Source organism: Lagopus muta, chromosome 1 (assembly GCF_023343835.1).
Source record: "Lagopus muta isolate bLagMut1 chromosome 1, bLagMut1 primary, whole genome shotgun sequence".
In the NCBI taxonomy this organism is placed as follows: Eukaryota; Metazoa; Chordata; class Aves; order Galliformes; family Phasianidae; genus Lagopus; species Lagopus muta.
In genome coordinates, this window is record NC_064433.1 from 152,893,410 (window position 1) to 152,911,249 (window position 17,840).

Here is a 17,840-nt window from a genome sequence, read left to right on the forward strand (position 1 = left end):
TCTCCTGATTTAATTTATACGAGTCTAAGACTTCTCCAAAAACCATCCTCCATCTCAGCTTTGTTCTGTATTGAGCATCAGCAATGAAGTGAAAAGATGGCTCTGTGTCCTGCTGATTGTATGTTTTATTTCTTGGGATGCTTAAAAATAGGAACAGATTTCCCTTTCAAGAGAGATTGCCTCATCTCTCTTGACAATTGCCTGATAAAATGTGCTGAAAAGCAAACAAGACCTGAATAACCAGAAATAAACAGAAAACAACAATAAATTTTTATATTCATCCTGAGAAGTTACTTTCTGGAGAAAAGTAAAAGCCAAAACCTACCGACTTTGAAATCTGAATCTACCCTGCCCCAGATTTGTTCTGTAGGAACAAAGCAATAGACAATACTGGAAAATACAGTAACTGTAACAGATCTTAAGTGATTGCTCTGTTAAAAATGGACTGAAATCTTGTTTTGGGGGATATGAATGCTCTGGAGAAACTGACATGCATCCATCCCTACAAGCCTTCTATTACATCTATAAACCTTCACTGAATAACATTTTAGTGGACCTACGAAGCTGATCATATGTACATTTAAAGACTGCATTAAAAAAAAAAAGAATCTCTTGAAATGCAATTATAAACTGCTACTTCAGCACAGATCTTTTAAATCACTTGGAAATAATTAACTTCAGAATGATTTATTGCAGAGATTAATCTTTCAGTTAGATTCTGAAGTATGTTGCTCACTACAATTTTAATGGATCCAGAGTGATAGCATTATATGTCTTCGTTGCCACCCAATAGATGTACTGCCTCAGTATCTCTATGCATATGACATTTATTTTCGCTACACATATCTGATTAGGTGTTATTGTATTTTGAACACTATCTTTTCCTGATGCAAGGATTTTATAAAAGTCAAGTCCTGAAGAGTCCCACAGATGAGATCTTTCAATTTTTCACAGTAGACATCATTATCATGCTGAATCGTAAATTGGTTGTCATCCAATCCGTTGAAGTCATATGAGCCATGAGAGCTTAATCATGAATGCAAGGTCCTATTGATTTTTGATTAACAATGACAGTGTATACAATCTGTGGACATTGCAGGCATAATGTTCTCATTTGCTGAGAAACGGCTCTTTGTGGAGTTAATTTAATGTCTATATCATAATGAATTTGAATGTAAGTAACACAAAGGATGCATTTGGATGCATATTAGTTCTTGAGTTCACATTTTTTGGTACGCTAATAGGCCTAACTTCTCTGGCACTCAGGAGAAAACAGCTTCTTTTCTATATATAAAAAATTGAAGAAGTTCTGTAGACATTTTTACTCTCTGTGAAATCTCCCAGCTTTGCTGAGAAAAGCAGTCTGCCTTGCACAGTTCAAGCTCTCTGACTTTTTATGTGTTTCAGCCAGACTGAGTGTAATCCTTAGCCTGCTGAAAGTATATTTATCACTTGTTTTTCCTGGAACCATGTTTTAGCCTCATAAACAATAAGTTGTGTCATACCGGAAGGAACCAAGAATTATATTTCCTACTTAATTCTTTTGAGGATCCAAATTTTTTTGTATTGTTTGATTTCATGATCCCTTTATCAGCCTCTTTACGTTTCATTCCCAGTGTACAGGGAGGACATCAAAGTAAGGAAGAGAAGCTAGCTGAAAGAACATGCCAGAAGTTGCGCATGACAGTCCCTTCCTGAGAAAACATTTGAGCTTGAGTAAACCTCTGTTTCCTTTCCAGATCATGCATATGTCTCACATAATACTTTTCAGATAAACACCTTCTCTACAGCAGATATCTTTACTCAAGCTAATAAAAGGGAATTCCTGGAGCATCTGCTACCACAATCCCTTCTTAAAGAGTCCATTTTTTGTTGCATTTATTTTCAGTATTTTTTGTCAGAGTTGAAATAGTAAAAATAACTTGAGCCTTTTTGTTATTACAAGTTGACATGAAAAAGTAATGGCAAAATGATTGCATGAATTAACCAGAATAGCTTTTTGCTGGAATGAACCTTTCTACACACCCCAGTGCATTTGTTAAAAAGCTTCTTTTGCTTGCTACAGCTACAGCTTTATCTGTACCAGCCCACAGCTTCCTCTTGCTCACAATACATTTCATCACCTACAAGACTGTATCTGATCTATTAGCCAAATAGTCCGAGCAATTGGCACATATAGAGCAGATGGCAGAGCAGTAGCTGGGGAGCTTGTAGTTCATGTGCTAAACTGGAGCTTTCAGTCTGCTTTGAAGTAACTTCAAGTTTAATAACCCTGCTTTTCCTTAAAATTTGTCTTTTCTCTTTATCAACCAGTAAAGCCTGGGTGTCACAGGAAGGAGTAATCTCGTGGTAATGAGATTTCAAAAGAAGAGTTAAGTTTGTTTCTTTAAAAAAGGAAGGACATGAGATGTAGGAAGTACTGAGAATGGCAACTAGTATTATGAGAAGTTTACAGGATTTCACAGTTTCTAACACCAGAAGAGCCTCCTTTGTGTAACCTTCAAGTCTAGATGCACACAGCCAACCAGCATGTGAGCATCCCCATGTATGCCTACATTTGCCCCAGCAGATTTCCTCAGATGGTCTAAAAGCCTGGATAGAGAATTTCCACCCTACATGAAGATCGTTTCAATGTACTCTCAGAGATCATTATCGCTTTTACTTGTTTCAGTTCTATAACTGTGAGAGCCAAAGAAGAACAAGGGTTTTACTCTCAGTACCACCTATGGCTTTTGTGTTAACAATGTCTCTATAGCTGTAGCAGTTTCCTCTCTTTTCCTTATTACCTCCAGAAACTAATTTTCTCAGAATCTCAGAATAGTTGAGGTCACCAGGGATCTCTAAAAGCCCTCTGTCCAACCACCTTATCAAGAACGGCTGCCCAGGACCACGTCCAGTTGGGTTATGAATACTTAAAAGGATGGAGACTTCCCTTTCAACTTATTGCAGTGTTCACCAGTCTTTACAGTAAAAAAAGTGGGTTTGTTTTCTTCAGATGGAATTTCACATGTTCCAGTTTGTGTCCACGTGTTTCAGTAAATTTGTGTCCGTATTTTGTGGGTATACTTATAGTGTGAGATTAATCTCAGCTACAGACTCAACCCATTCAAAGTAAGTTTCTAAGGCAATAAGTCTATACAGCTAAGTGAAAACATGCCAGGTACAGACTGAGGTGCATGTATCCATTGTGGCACAAGCCCCTCTTTGGCTGGCTTGTCAGAGTTGGAGCAGTCCCAAGAAGAGCTAGGAGAATGGATTGAGTACTGTGGGTGACAAAGGGTTGACAGTTTAAGCTTGCTCTCTAGCAATCCCTTCCTGTCGCTTACACCTGTAAGCAGTTGCATTGATTCACTTCTAAACACGACTGAGGAAAGAGTTATAATCATAGGATTTAACTTCTTTATCACACAGAGAACTTGTGCCATGGATGTAGCATTCCCTTGATGTGCAAATGTGTAGTCTCTAAAGAGAACATAGGAAGGGAGAGATTTAAAACAAGTACTGACCATATAAGGAATAAATACTGAGAATGTCATTTCCATTTGTTCACTTATAAAACAAACAGCATAGTAATAACATCTAAAAATGACTTTATGTTGTATTTTTCACAAACTTTTGAGGTTGGATAAGATGCAACAGAAACAAATCCACACAGCTTCAAATCTAGAAGAAACATTTATTAACTGGTTCAGTGTCCTGTGTATCAGATAATTCCTGCATCAAATCCCTAATTTAAAGGTGTAGAATATAGTTTTTAAACCCTCATAGAATATCTAGGTAAGTTTTTCCAATGAATAACCATTTACAGATAGGATAGCTAAAAATATATACCATTCCCTTAGGTCTAAATTTGGCCACTCTCTTGTTTTTATTTTCTACTTGGTGGATACTATAAACAGAAATCAGGTGTTTTTGGGGTTTTTTTTCTTTCTTTTTTTTTTTTTTTCTTGATCTCATTGATTGTTCAAGAGCTTCAAAGAATTTTTGTGGTCTGGAAAAAATTCAAAAATTATTTTCACTACTCAGCTGTAACAGAATCAAAGAATTTCAGGGATTGGAAAGGACCTCAAGAGATCGTTGAGTTTAACACCCCTGCTAAAACAGGTACCTTACAATAGGTTGCACAGGTAGCTATCCAGATGGGTCTTGAATATCTCCATAGAAAGAGACTCCACAGCCTATCTGGGCAGCCTGTAACTGTCACTAATTCATGCACATCCTTTTTGTATCACAGATGTCCGACTTCCAATTATTACCTTTCCACTGTCAACCCTTAGAAGTGATTCCACTGCTATCCTCCATGGTAATTTTCCAGTACTTGTATGTATGTACTCAAATTAATCATGTTATATTTTACAGTATTGCACTGTGACTGATCCTGGGTCTTGTAGGTAATTTGTGTAAAGAACAGGAAACCAAATCCATTTCCTAAATGTCAGATCAGCGATTTACTTTCTGCAGAATCACTGGAAAATAAATTAGAATATAAGCCAAAGCTCATGGAAGTTTTCTGGTTAGTCTCAGCAGGTTTGGAGCCAGGAGTTACTTCATCTTTGGCATTACCTCTATATAGCTCAGTTTAGATCAAGCATTTATTTTCTTTTACAGAAATTACTTCAAGGAACAGTGCTTTTTTTCTGCTCTTTCTTTGATTATGTGCATCAGCACTACCACATGATAGAAAACTTCCTTTTGTATGCAACACTAAGTGAAAATGTTGGAAACTTGTTAGGAAATTTTAGGGAGCTCTTCTACATGGAGACAGAGAAAGGGATGAGAACGTTTGCAACCTTCACATAAAGAATGTGTAAATGACATTGTCTTCAACAGGGACCTCATTTTCAACACCGAAAGGTATTTATTGGGGTTCTTATGTGGGAGAGGCTGGGGAGAAGACTGGCCATCTACAATTGTCCAGGGCTTCACTTGTTTTCTTGCTCATCAAACAATTATGCCTTTTAAGCCTTTTACTTGTAACATACGTTGATTCTGCATAAAGAAGGCTTAATTAGTTCCTTGTTTCTTGACACATCTGTTGAAGGGACAGATTGCTACTACATTTCATTTGGTCACTTGTATTCTTTGTTTCTAGCTGATGTCCCTGTGGATTACTGTTTACTGCTGTGCATTCTTTCATCTTTCCAGCCAGAACTGCTTGCTATTCATCTAGGTAGATGGCCATGTGTTGCTTATGTCTTTCTACTTTTGCCATAAAACAAACATATTTAAATATGTTACTAAGTCCAAAAAAGAAAGTTTAATGATGTGCTTAGGACTTTTGGTGGAGATACGACATTTTCTTATTAGTGCAGGAAAACTACAGCAGATGAGAGAATGTAATCTTGGGAACTAGGGTGAAATTCGGACAACTTTACAGAAACAGCAAGGAATTGGATAAGCTAGAGGTTTCTCAAATCATAAACTGTGCTGATAACACCACTTTTCATCACTTTTGGAGCCCTTTAATAATAGTGCAAAATAAAGGAGTACTCTGTGCTCATGATTAAAATTGCTTCCAAGAGGGAGACTAAAATGTCTAAGCAGTAGTTATTCTGTGTCACAAAAGGAAAAGAGGGGGCTCATAAACAAGAGTGAAGGACTTTTTAGCCATTTGAGGTAAGGACAACAATTTTACATCCGTTTCTTCCTCTGATAGTAGCACAAGTGGGTACTCTGAAAGGACAGGAAAGCCTTACTCACTCCAGTAACATGTAACTAGGTAAGTCCTGTTGCATTCTTCTCCTCTCACACATGCAGTAAAAATAGTCTTTATAAATATTCCATCCCCCAGTAACCATTCTGATAAACCCTAATCTTGTGCAGAGAGACCTTCAGAGTACCAGAAATTCATGTCAGGGAACAAGTGCCCACAACCCCAGCACTTCAGAATTTGCAGTACCGACACCACAATGCAAGATATGACTGAATAATAATGCACCAAGTAAGTAATTAGTGTTATTAAGAGAAGGAGAGCCTTACTAACGGAAAACATCTTTAGGTAAGTTAGTTATATATCTAGGCTAACAACTGAAGTTCTTATTAATTCCTTGTGGCACCTCAAAGGAGAGATTTCTCTATGGTCATTACAGAATGGAGCCATTTTAGTCTGGAGGTTTCTATTATTTTTGCACTAAGCTAATACATCATCACTAAGGCAGATGTCTATACCTATTAGTTAGCATTGAGCTGTTTTTGGTAACCTGGAAAATACTAGCTCAGCTATTGCATCTTTACCTTTACCTGTCCCAGCTTTGTTTACTCTGAAGAATATGGGTGAGGCTTCTTTGCTTCCTGGTGTGGGTAGCTGCAATCTCTTAAGCCCTTGAATGTAGTTATGATTTTAAAATCTTATTCATATAACATATCTAAAATTTAGATGTTAAAGATTGAAAAGATTGATTTACCACTGTTAGAAGGAAAACCTGATTAGGATACATAAGTCAGCTTGTTCTTTTTATATCTATTAATTTCAGATGTTTGCAGATGCACTCAGAAATCAAGATAACGTTTACATACAAGTTAAAGTATTTTTCATATCGGCATACCTAAATGCTTCAGAATGAAAGATGAAATTCAAAGATACTGTCATGAGCCCTAGTATCATCTGATGATTTATTCTTGGGTCTATTATAAGATCTACTCACACTACCTATATGATAAAATAAAGAACATTCTCCATCGTTGTGTTCTACTTGAGAGGTATTACTGCCTTCTCTTGAAATACTTTGTACACTGGCATTTTTTCTGTATTTTTTTGGTAGCCTACAATGGGATCATTTAAAATTTGTGCTGTTAAAACTCTTATGCCTCATAAAAATCCAATGCTACATTACATATTATGCTTCTGTCACTTCATGCAAGGAGTCTGCTCAAGATCCATCTTCAGTTTGCAAGCTTTACATTTTACCATTTGCATTATGTTTGATCACTGTTTATTTGAAATGAAATGAGAACTTCCGCATCTAAATCTGCTGCAGACATTTTGCCTGTATGCTGGTACAAGACAGGTATAATTTTAGGAGATTACTATTTTATTCCTATGACATATTTTTATGCACTATATAACAAAACTTGTTTAAATAAAATAAAGATTATATTTAGTGTCTTAGAATTACTCTATTTTTATATTGTCTTATTTTTTCCTCATGTTCTTTCTGCTTACAACACTCAAGCTAACATAATAACTCAGACATATTCTGGGATTTTGATGTTAAAAAATGTTCTTTGCTTCCTGAGGAAGTTCCAGCTGAGTTCAGAAAAGCTTGAGTTTATTTGAGTAGTCTCTCTAGTACTCCCCTTTATGAAATGATTCAGTTTACCATGAGCTTAAGCAGGACATACATGAGCAGCCAGAAGTCTGGCTTATTTCCAGATTCACTGAATTTCCAACATGCAAATTTTGTAGGCAAACCCCAGACTGACTGGGCAAGCAAATGGACTATTTTGGCTTGTTCACTCATCTCTTAGTGCAGTATACCCTATTAACAGCACATTAAATGCCTTTACTCACAGGATCTCATACGCTCTGTGTTGTGTTGTCAATGACTGAAGCTGTCTTCAAGTCAATTTTTGTGCCTACTGAAATATCAGCTAGCTTTAATCAACTTTTCCCCAAATTGGGCTCTGTAAGAAAGAAATGATTATATATAGTTTTAAGCTGCATCTTATTTCTAGAGCTCATGCCTTAAACAGAAAAGAACTGTCAGAAAAAAAACGATACATGATATTTTACAAGACTTTTTATATTCAGCGTAAGAGAACTTGAGAAAATGAGGAATGTCGGCTGGGAAAGAAGTGCAGCAGATTTAGCAGGAAACATTTGGATTTCTTCAGGGCAAATGTTTCTGATTCAAGATGTAAGAAAATCAAACAACAGGGAGATTATTCTATATTCTTTGGCAACTGTGAATGAAATGAATGGAATGAATGAAAACTTGAGACTGAAAGGTCCACTTAAGAATGGGAAAGGAAAAAAAAGCCATAGAGGAGGAATAACAACTAAAATAATGCTATTGAAGAGCTAATTAGTTAATAAGAAATACAATTACATAATACCTAGCCACAAGTATGTAATGTGATGAAAAGAGAGAAAAAGCAGTAAGAGTACATCTGGAGTAAAGCATGAACTGTGCATGAACTATAAACATCAAAGAAAATCAAGCCAGAATTAGGTTAGACTACTGAGGGCAAGTGATAAATATAACATGAACATGTAGGAACAAAATTTTAAAAAGCCAAAGCTCCAAACAAGATGCATCTGCCAAGATATATCAGTCAATTGAGAAGTACAGTTTTAACAGGGAAGGTAAAGGAAAGGGTGAGTTGGTCCGCTGTTCAGTGGAGAGGAAAAGCTCTTGCTGGATGATACTCAAAAGGTCAAATTTTGCAGTTACTTTTTTGCTCTGGTCCTTGCAATTATGGAGTATTACAGTTATTATCAGTGACAAAAAGAAAAACATAAATTTTGAATGGAAACTGAACAGTTTAGATATTAGAGTTTTGCAGGTGAACAATGGCTTATGAATTTCCTAATAAGGAAATTAAAGAACTGCATAATGAAATATTAGGTATAAATGTTGTACTTAAGAGCAAAAAATGGGCAGGAAAAGTCTTGAAAGTCTCATGAAGACAAAGCCAGGAGGGAGGAATACTGGCAATAGAATCATAGAATCATAGAAGGGCCTGGGTTGAAAAGTCAAGTAGTCAAAAAAATAATTTAGTTTCAACACCCTGCTGTGTTAAGGGTTGCCAGCGAGTAGACCAGGCTGCCCAGAGTCACATCCAGCCTGGCCTTGAATGCCTTCAGGGATGTGGCATCCACAACCTTCTTGGGCAACCTGTTCCAGTGTGTTACCACCCTCTGGGTGAAAAATTTCCTCCTAATATATAAACTAAATCTCCCCATCTTAGTTTAAAACCATTTCCCTTTGTCCTATCACTATCCACGCATGTAAACAGCTGTCCCCTCTCCTGTTTATATGCTCCCTTCAAGTATTGGAAGGCCACAATGAGGTCACAAGAGAGCCTTCTCTTCCCCAAGCTAAAAAAGACTAGTTCCCTCAACCTTTTTTCATAGGAGAGAGCTCCAGCCCTCTGATCATCTTAGAGTACCTCCTCTGGACCCATTCCAAGAGATCTGCATCTTCCTTGGGCTGGGGGCCCCAGGCCTGGACGCAGTACTCCAGATGGGGCCTCACAAGAGCTGAGCAGAGGGAGAAAATCACTTCCCTCTCCCTGCTGGCCACTCCTCTTTTAATGCAGCCCAGGAAATTCAGTCACAAGCTTAATCTCTTCTGAGGGACTGACAAAACAAGTTATTTTATAGCACCTGGAAGACAGTAGCAGCCAATACAAAATTATCAAATCCGTGTGATTTGCTTTTGCAGGAGGACAAGATTTGAGAACATAAATGTCATTTATTTTCATCTTAGTAGGTTTTTTAATACTCTCTCATGTAACAAATTGGGTAGGTATGCTCTACAAAAAAGCACTGACAGTTTGAGTACAGAAAGGTGGAATATGTTTTACAAGTCATAAATCAAAGACGTGTGCCAAAAAGGCAAATGTGTTTCATGTGGTTCACAGTGATGTTTCTTTTGTCTTATTGTGTTCAGTTCTGTTCTTAACAGTTTGAAGAGTAAGCCTGCTCATGATGATTTCATGATGATATAGAGCTGGGAGGCATGACAAGACCATAGAATTCAAGATGATCTTTGAAAAGTGAATAAGTAGCTTCAAAACAGTAAGATGAAATTGAACAGCAACAAGTGTAATGTATTATTTGTGTACAGAACTAATCAACTAGGTGCATATGAGAAAGGAAATATCTAGTTAAGTAGCAACACTTGAGAACAAAATTGGTGGGATGCTGTTGAAGTTGTATCCCTAAAGCTGATGGATTGCTCAGTAATTAAGACCAATGTATGTTAAGAAAACTTAGATATGCTTGATCTACGTCTAAGGCCAGGCATGGCCTAATATTTACCTGTAGTTCCTTCTAGCTCTGAGGTGTTTAAAATTCGAAGTAAATTCAATGAGTTACATGCTTATGAAATGAAAACTGAGCTGCCAGTCTGCTTCTAGGAGATATTAAAATAGGGTGATAAGTAACTCTGAAACATGCTAGTAGAACATTAACAAAACATAAAAAAAGAAGTCATGCATTATTTTAAGATAATATCAGTGGAAAAGAGGTATGACTTCTTTTGGCATGCATTTGTGTGAAAACGAGACAGAACACATGTATGAGAAACAGTAGTTTTTAAGTTTTCACTTTCTTCTTAAGAAAATTGTTTTATGGTTATAACCAGGATGGCCACAAACTTGTGTTAGACAGCTCTTTACTAAAAAATATACATGTGCTACCTGAAACGAAGCGTGCTCTGTATTTGCAGTATGACATTGCATTTAATTGATATAATTTGGACAAAAGTTTAAAATGAAGACTGCATAAATGCATTAGGTAATGTTCTCCTAAATATATTTGTAACCTGTAGCAATTCAGTCTTTTCTAAAGGCAAAGGCTTTGTTCTTCAAAACTAATTTATAAATTATTTTCAGTTCAAATGATTTAGCAACATTCAAATACGAATTCTTTCACAGGAAAGAAAAATATCCAAGCCTTCAGAAAACCGATTAGCAGGTTTTTAAGTGGAGACCCTTGGGTTGTGAATACCTCTGCTATAATATCAGAAGTGCTCATAAAAGAAAAGAAAACAAAACAAAACAAAAAACCAAAAAACTTCAATTTTGAGAATGCAACTGTAGATAATATAAGGCTCTTTCACCACTAACTTTCAACGTAAAAGTGAAATAAGATTACATGAAGTAAGGAAAAAAGCAAAGATGTAGAAAGCTCGGTTTTTATCTTGACTATCATGATTTGTGAGGAGCCTCTTAAAATAATATGTTGTTTACAGAAATTCTTCATATGGCCATGATTAGATAAGTGAAGGTTTAGAATATAATCAGCTGTTCAAGTTGTACTTGGCTCAGTGTAGAAGTATAGATCCTGAGAAGTGGATACCCCCTAATGAACGCAGCCATTTCTACAATATTTTAAAGTCAGTGCATGTTCAACTCCTTTCAAACAACCCATTTGTGGAAGAAGTCTTAGAGAAGGCTGCTTGATTTTCTATTCACTATCTATATAGCCCAGTGATGCCCAAAACACAGGCAAACAAAATGCATAAAATTCAATTAAAAACAAACATACTGTAGAAACACAGCTGGTTAGAAGTGTCTGTGTTTTCGTAAAACTTAGCTTTTTTATATATTATATTCTTTCGCATGCTTTAGAATAGTGAATGGATTCCTGGTTAACTGATATTACAGTATTAATAAATTAGTTTGTCTTGTGAGGTTCCCAGTGTATTTAAAGCTTTATTCTGAAGGATTAAAAAATGAAGTAGTAAGTAGTGCAAATGTTGGGCTTCTAGTCTCACCTTAAAAAAAAAAAAGAATGTATTACAGTTGACAGCAATGGAGTTATTCTTTGTGGGTACTACAGTCTAAAATAATAAAGATTCTTCAGACTCAATCGAATATGCCTTTAGGTCAGTGACTTCATAGATGGCTGCAGTAATCTTCAACTGAGCAGCTCTGGAGAATGTGGTCAGGAAGCTGACATGGCCATGTCCCTGTCTGGTTCTGCCACTGTTAAAGGAGAAAGTGTTGTCCGTCGCCCATTGCCCACTGCTAAGGGCAAACCCTGCCTCAGATTCAAGGTTGTCAATGCCACATTTCCTTCCCAACCAGAAGTCACCTGTGCTGGGTTGGCCATGTCACTAACCACATGGTTACATGGACAGCTGTGACATGAGCACTGTGTCAGTGGGGCTGATGCCAAGAGCCAATGTTCAAAACTACCACCCTTCTATTAGTATTCTGATTCCTTATCTTTATGCTTATGTTCTTTTAGAAGGTTGCCAGTCTCTCTGGCTTAGTGTCTGGGGACAGGAGATTTCCATGGGTCGCATTCTCCTCTGGGCCTCTGGGTCTAGGAGGCAAAGGAGAAGAAGCCACTGTTTCATCACAGGCAACCCCTGCCTCCCTGCTCAGGGCCCAGTTCTCCCTTTCTATGTCCTTCTCCTTGCTCTTTCACCTCAGCCTTTGCTCATCCTCCTGGTCCACTCTGGTCTGGTTTCTTTGCTGACACAGCAACTTTTATACTCTCACTGTGTTGGCCATGCCACTGAAACCTCTGTGACACAGTGCTCTGCCAGCATTTTCCCTGCCCTGACACGGCCACTGCATCACTGTGGTGGGTACCAGGAGACAATGGAAGGCCCTGCCATCAGCTACCCCAGAGAGAAAGGACTCCTCAGCTTCACTCAAGTATAATGAAATGGATGAATCAAATAACTCAGACTTGTGAGGAAAATGGCTGACATGGGGAGCCCACTGTCAATGTTCTCTGTGTGGGGACAGCCTCTCAACCTGGGTTGCAGTTGCATTGCTGTCCATCATTACCCAAGCCCATTCCATGCCACCTACCATTGGCCTTGTCCTTGCTGTCAGGGCCAGGGCAGATGGAGGAGCCCAGCATGAGCATGCATCTCAACACAGCAAAGTACAAGGTTTTGCACTTGGGCTGGAGGAATCCCAGGCTTCTATACAGACTGGAAGTAGCACTCCTTAAGCACTCTGTCCCACAGAGAAGGACCTGGGGTTTCCTGATGGATGGAAAGCTTAACATGAGCCAGCAGTGTGCTCTTGCAGCTCGGAAAGAGGGTATGGTGTCCTGGGCTCCATCAGAAGAGGGGTGGCCAGCAAGGACAGGGAGGTGATTGTCCCTTTCTACTCTGCTCTTGCGAGGCCCCATCTGGAGTACTGTGTCCAGGTGTGGAGCCCCCAGTACAAGAAAGACAGCTGTTGGAGAGGGCCCAGAGGAGGGCCACAAATATGATCAGGGGACTGGAGCACCTCCCCTACAAAGACAGGCTGAGGGGGCTGGGCTTGTTCAGCCTGGAGAAAAGCTGCTGCGGGGTGACCTCATTGCAGCCTTTCGGTACCTAAAAGGTTCCTACAAACAGGAGGGGAATCAACTCTTTGAAAGGGTAGATACAGCAGGAGAAGGGGAAATTTTTTTAAGTTGATGGAGGGAAGATTTAGGTTGGATTTCAGGGGGAAGTTCCTTACAGAGAGAGTGGTGAGGTGCTGGCACAGGCTGCCCAGAGAGGTTGTGGATGCCCCGTCCCTGGAGGTGTTCAAGGTCAGAATGGGTGGAGCCCTGGGCAGCCTGATCTAGTATTAAATGGGAAGGCTGGTGGCCTTGCCTGTGGCAGGGGGTTTGGAGATTCATGATCCTTGAGGTCCCTTCCAACCCTGTCCATTCTGTGTGATTCTGTGTGAATCTGTGTGATTTTGCGATACTAAGCCCAGCGAGATTCCTCCCAGGGTAAAAAAAAGTGTTGGCCAGTGTTACTGCAAGACCCCTTTCAGCTATTTATCAACAGTTTGACCTGAAGAGGAATCAGTTGACTAGAAGCTTGACAATATTATTCCAATTTTTATGAAGGGTAAGCAAGAGGATCCTGTCAGCTGTAGGTCTGTCAATCAATTTATGAGGGCAGGCTGAGAGAGCTGAGGCTGTTCAGACTGGAGAAGAGAAGGCTCTGAGATGACTCGATTGTGGCCTTTCTGTATCTAAAGGGAAAAAAGGGGACAGACTCTATAGCAGTGTCTGTGGTGATAGCACAAGGGGAAATGGCTTCAAGCTCAAAGAGGTTAGATTTGGATTAGATACAAGGGAAAATCCTTTACAGTAAGGGTGGTGAGACACAGGAAGAGGTTGCCTAGTGGTGTGGTTGATGCTCCATCCCTGGAGACTTTCAGGCTGGATAAGATTCTGGGCAACCTAATCTAGCTATGGATGTCCCTTTCATTGCAGAGGAGTTGGATTAGATGGCCTTCAGAGGTCACTTCCAACTCTAAGGATTCTATGACTGATTCTATAATATCATTCTGGTGCCTAGTAAAATTATGAAGATTATAGTGGTTGTTACTGAAAAACGCCTTTATCATAGGGGGAGTGGAACAGAAGGTGCTGATCTCTTTGTGATAGGACATGAGGAAATGGCTTAAAGCTTCACTGGAGTAGGTTCAAATTGGATATTAAGAAAAAAAAAGCACAGTGGTTATAGCCTCAGTCTTGTTGGTGTTCAAGAAGCATTTGGACAGTTCTCCTAGATATATAATTTAAGTCTTATTTTGCCCTGTTTGAATTCAGATGTTAGATCCAATCATCCTCATGAGTCTCTTCCAGCCCAAGATATTCTGTAATCCTGTGATTCCATAAAGCACTGGTGAACACATTCATTAACAGAAAAATAGAAAATAGAGGAATGGAGAATTAACCTGTCTACTGCAGGCTACATCCATGCTGACAAATGTAATCACTCCAGACAGTGAGTCTGAGTCCACAGGCTGAGTGTGATGCGTTTAGGGCTATCCTGCACTCTAGTAACACACTGCATCCACACTGTAAAACACACAGCCCTGGGGGCCCATCATATGCCACTGCAGATTTCATTCTTATTTTGTGTGTGTTATTTCTGGTTCAAAGAGCCTGAAATAATCTTAGGAGAGAACTGCAGCCTACCAGATTGCAGCAATTAAAAGGAATGACATTTGTCTAGCAGTGAAATAAGAGCAATGCATCTCTTCCTCCCATCTGTGTTGGCACTTGTATCTGATATATCTCCCAAGCCATTGTGGCTGCTTCTCTAGAATGAGAGATTCCCAAGACCACCTCCAGCCTTGCCTGAGGCCCAGAAAACATGACAGTAAATTTTCCAGTTCCCTTGATAAGGAAAATGTTAAGATTCTTGTATGGCTTCCAGTTGAGGTGCAAATACCAGAAATGAATACCAAAATAATACTGTTTTGTCTATAAGAGCTACGGGATCCTATTTTCTGCTTGTCAGTACTTTGAATGGGAATCCTGTAAAGATCTGGTCCTTGCTGGGTCCTGGTGAAATGTTCACCTAGCTCATGGCATAGAAAAAAGGCCACAGCGTCACAGATGAGGGCCACAGAGGCTTTCACCGTCATGTCAGTGTAGAAGATGATATGGGGATGATGTGAAGAAGGCCTCCCTGGAGACTCCTGCTTTGGAGGGGTGCATGGATCTAGATTCCATACAGCTCTCAACACTATTTTGGGGGCAACCTGCAGGGCTGATTAACCTTGTGTCACCTGCCAGACTCAGATGCAGTGAATGGGTAAAGGTAGTGCTAATATGGAATAGCAAGCTGAAGAAACATAGTGGGTTAATTGGATGTGCAAGTTGCAGTAGAGCAGCCCTGAATATAGTGATGGAAATAGAGTTGCCTGGCTTGTAGTGAGTACCTCGTGGAATCCACAGCAGTGTGTGGCCCAGCTGGAGCCCTTGCCAGAATACACTTGGAAATGTGGGCACTTCAGGCAAGGCAGTCGCTGGGCTTAGAAGTCCATTGCTAGAAATACCCCTGACTTACACTAAAATTATGGTTTTATAAATATTTTTATTTAAATACACATTGTACCTCATAACTTTTCAATCTTCAGATTTCATTTGCCTTGAAGTTTAGTTTCCTCCATATGTTTACCATCAGCTGAAGAACCAGAGCTGATGAGACACTTGGAAACGTTTTGTCATGCTGTAGATGAGGCTTTTGTTTCCTTGTTTGTTTGGTTGGTTTTTTGTTTTATTTTGTTTTGTTTTTTTTTAATTTTCGTTTTGCTTTGGAACTAAATGGATTCACATTTAACTTGCGCTCATTCTGACAAAGGATGAATATTCACTGTTTATGCTGTTATTTCACAATTATGCTATTCATTTGCTTCATGACTGAATTTTTACACAGCTTCCAAACTCCACATCACAGTAGTCTACAGTTGCAGTTTGATGCAACTTTGGCTTACCCATAATTAGTAGAAAACTGTACACGATACCACCATCTTCCCTAGTAGGGAAGCTCTGATTTTGATATTGCAGAGCACTCTCATTTCATCTAAACAAAATTGGTTCAACTTAGCAAGTCAATCCCACTTAAGAGCATCTTGGAACTTAACATGAATGCAATTTAAATGAAATGCGTGGTAAGTGCAAGGGTAAGCAGGAATCTTTTCACAGAAAGCTATTAGATAAATGTGCAAATGTGTTTGTTTATCTATAATTATAAAAACCATATGCAATTCTATAGTTGAATGATTCTATAGATATATTTTTTTCAAGTATATTTGACTTTCAGATTGCATTTTGGATTCTACTGTATAAGAATTTTATCAGTGAAAAGTAGTGAAATGAAAGAAAATGAAATTCAAATTTGATTGCATTAAACATATTTTAGGATAGGTCCTGCACTCAGTCAATTACTTTTGTCTATTGCAAATTCAGAAAACTGTCAGCAGAATGAAAGTGAAAAACTTACTACACATGGCAGTTTTATGGGTCTATTTTCTGGTATTGCTTCTGCATTTTAGAACCACTCTGAGATTATTTTCACTCATTGTATATACTATTTTATTAAAGGCATGGCTGTTTGGAAAGTAGCTACTGAGGGAGCCTTCCAGAAGGCTTCACTTCTCTCTTGATCCTGGAGTAAATTATGTTTCTTAATTTCTAACCAGAGGGTAGTATCCATGATTTTCTAATATGAAGGTAAGGTAGCTAATTTAGATTAATTACTTGGCAGACATTTCATGTCTGAAATCCTACAGAATTTATACCAAATGAATGAGAGGAGCCCTCACTCTAGATAGGCCTAGCTGAAGAGGAACATCAGAGACATTTTGGGGAGAAAAGTACCACGAGGTCAGCAATGACTCAAATACTTCATCCATGGCACCATGTAAAGGAGAGATTACCTGACTAATACCAAGTCTAGATACACATTTAGAGACTGGTTACTGGAGATACTGGTCTCAGGCTACAGGCCTGTGTCAGATACCGGAGAGATCCATGTGTTGTGCATGCACGTGTGCCTTTTGGGAATGCAAGTTTAGTACTGCTCCTAGGCTGGAGCTGGGAAAATGGAGAAACAGTGACCTTGCATTCAGATAACAGCAAAGAAAAGATTTGTGTCCCAAAGCGGTTGGATTTGCCTCCTCTTGGCTAACATTGCATGCACGACAACCACTGTGCCAATTCCCACAGCCTTTCCCTTTCCTGTTCCATAATTTCTTCTAAACTTACTATGACAATTCAAAATAAATTCTCAAACTTCACACAGGATTTTAGTACCAGTGCTAATCATGGAGTATTTCCAATCCAAAATTCATTTTAATTATGATTATTTTGCTTCTTAGAAGGCAGGCCAAGGAACCACATAATGTATGTTGCCCTACGTACTTGAAAATGCCTTCCATAGAAAAGTGTAGAGATTGTATCAAACTGTTTCAACATCAGTATATTTTCTGAGACATGTTAATGTTCATTCTGAGAGCACAATGGCTCTTCTGAGCGTGCAACAGATCTCTATCTCACAGCAGAAGTCAAGCAGGGAAGGGAGGCAACCGTCATGGCTATGCAATGATCTGCTGTTTAAACTGAGAGAAAAGAGGGAAATGTACAGAAAGTGGAAGCAGGATGGTGTATCCTGAGAGGAATACAAGGCTGTTTGTCCATGTGTATAGAGATAGGATTAGGAAAGCCAAGGTGCAAATGGAGGTGGAATGAACTTGGAAAGGGATGTGAAAGATAACAAGAAGGGGTTCTACAGGTACATAGGCAGGAGGAGACAGGCCAAGGAGAGTGTTCTCCCTCTGATGAAAGGTAATGGGGAGCTGGCTTCCTCAGACATAGAAAAAGCTGAGGTACTCAATGAGTGCTTTGCCTCAGTCTTCATGGGTTGTCA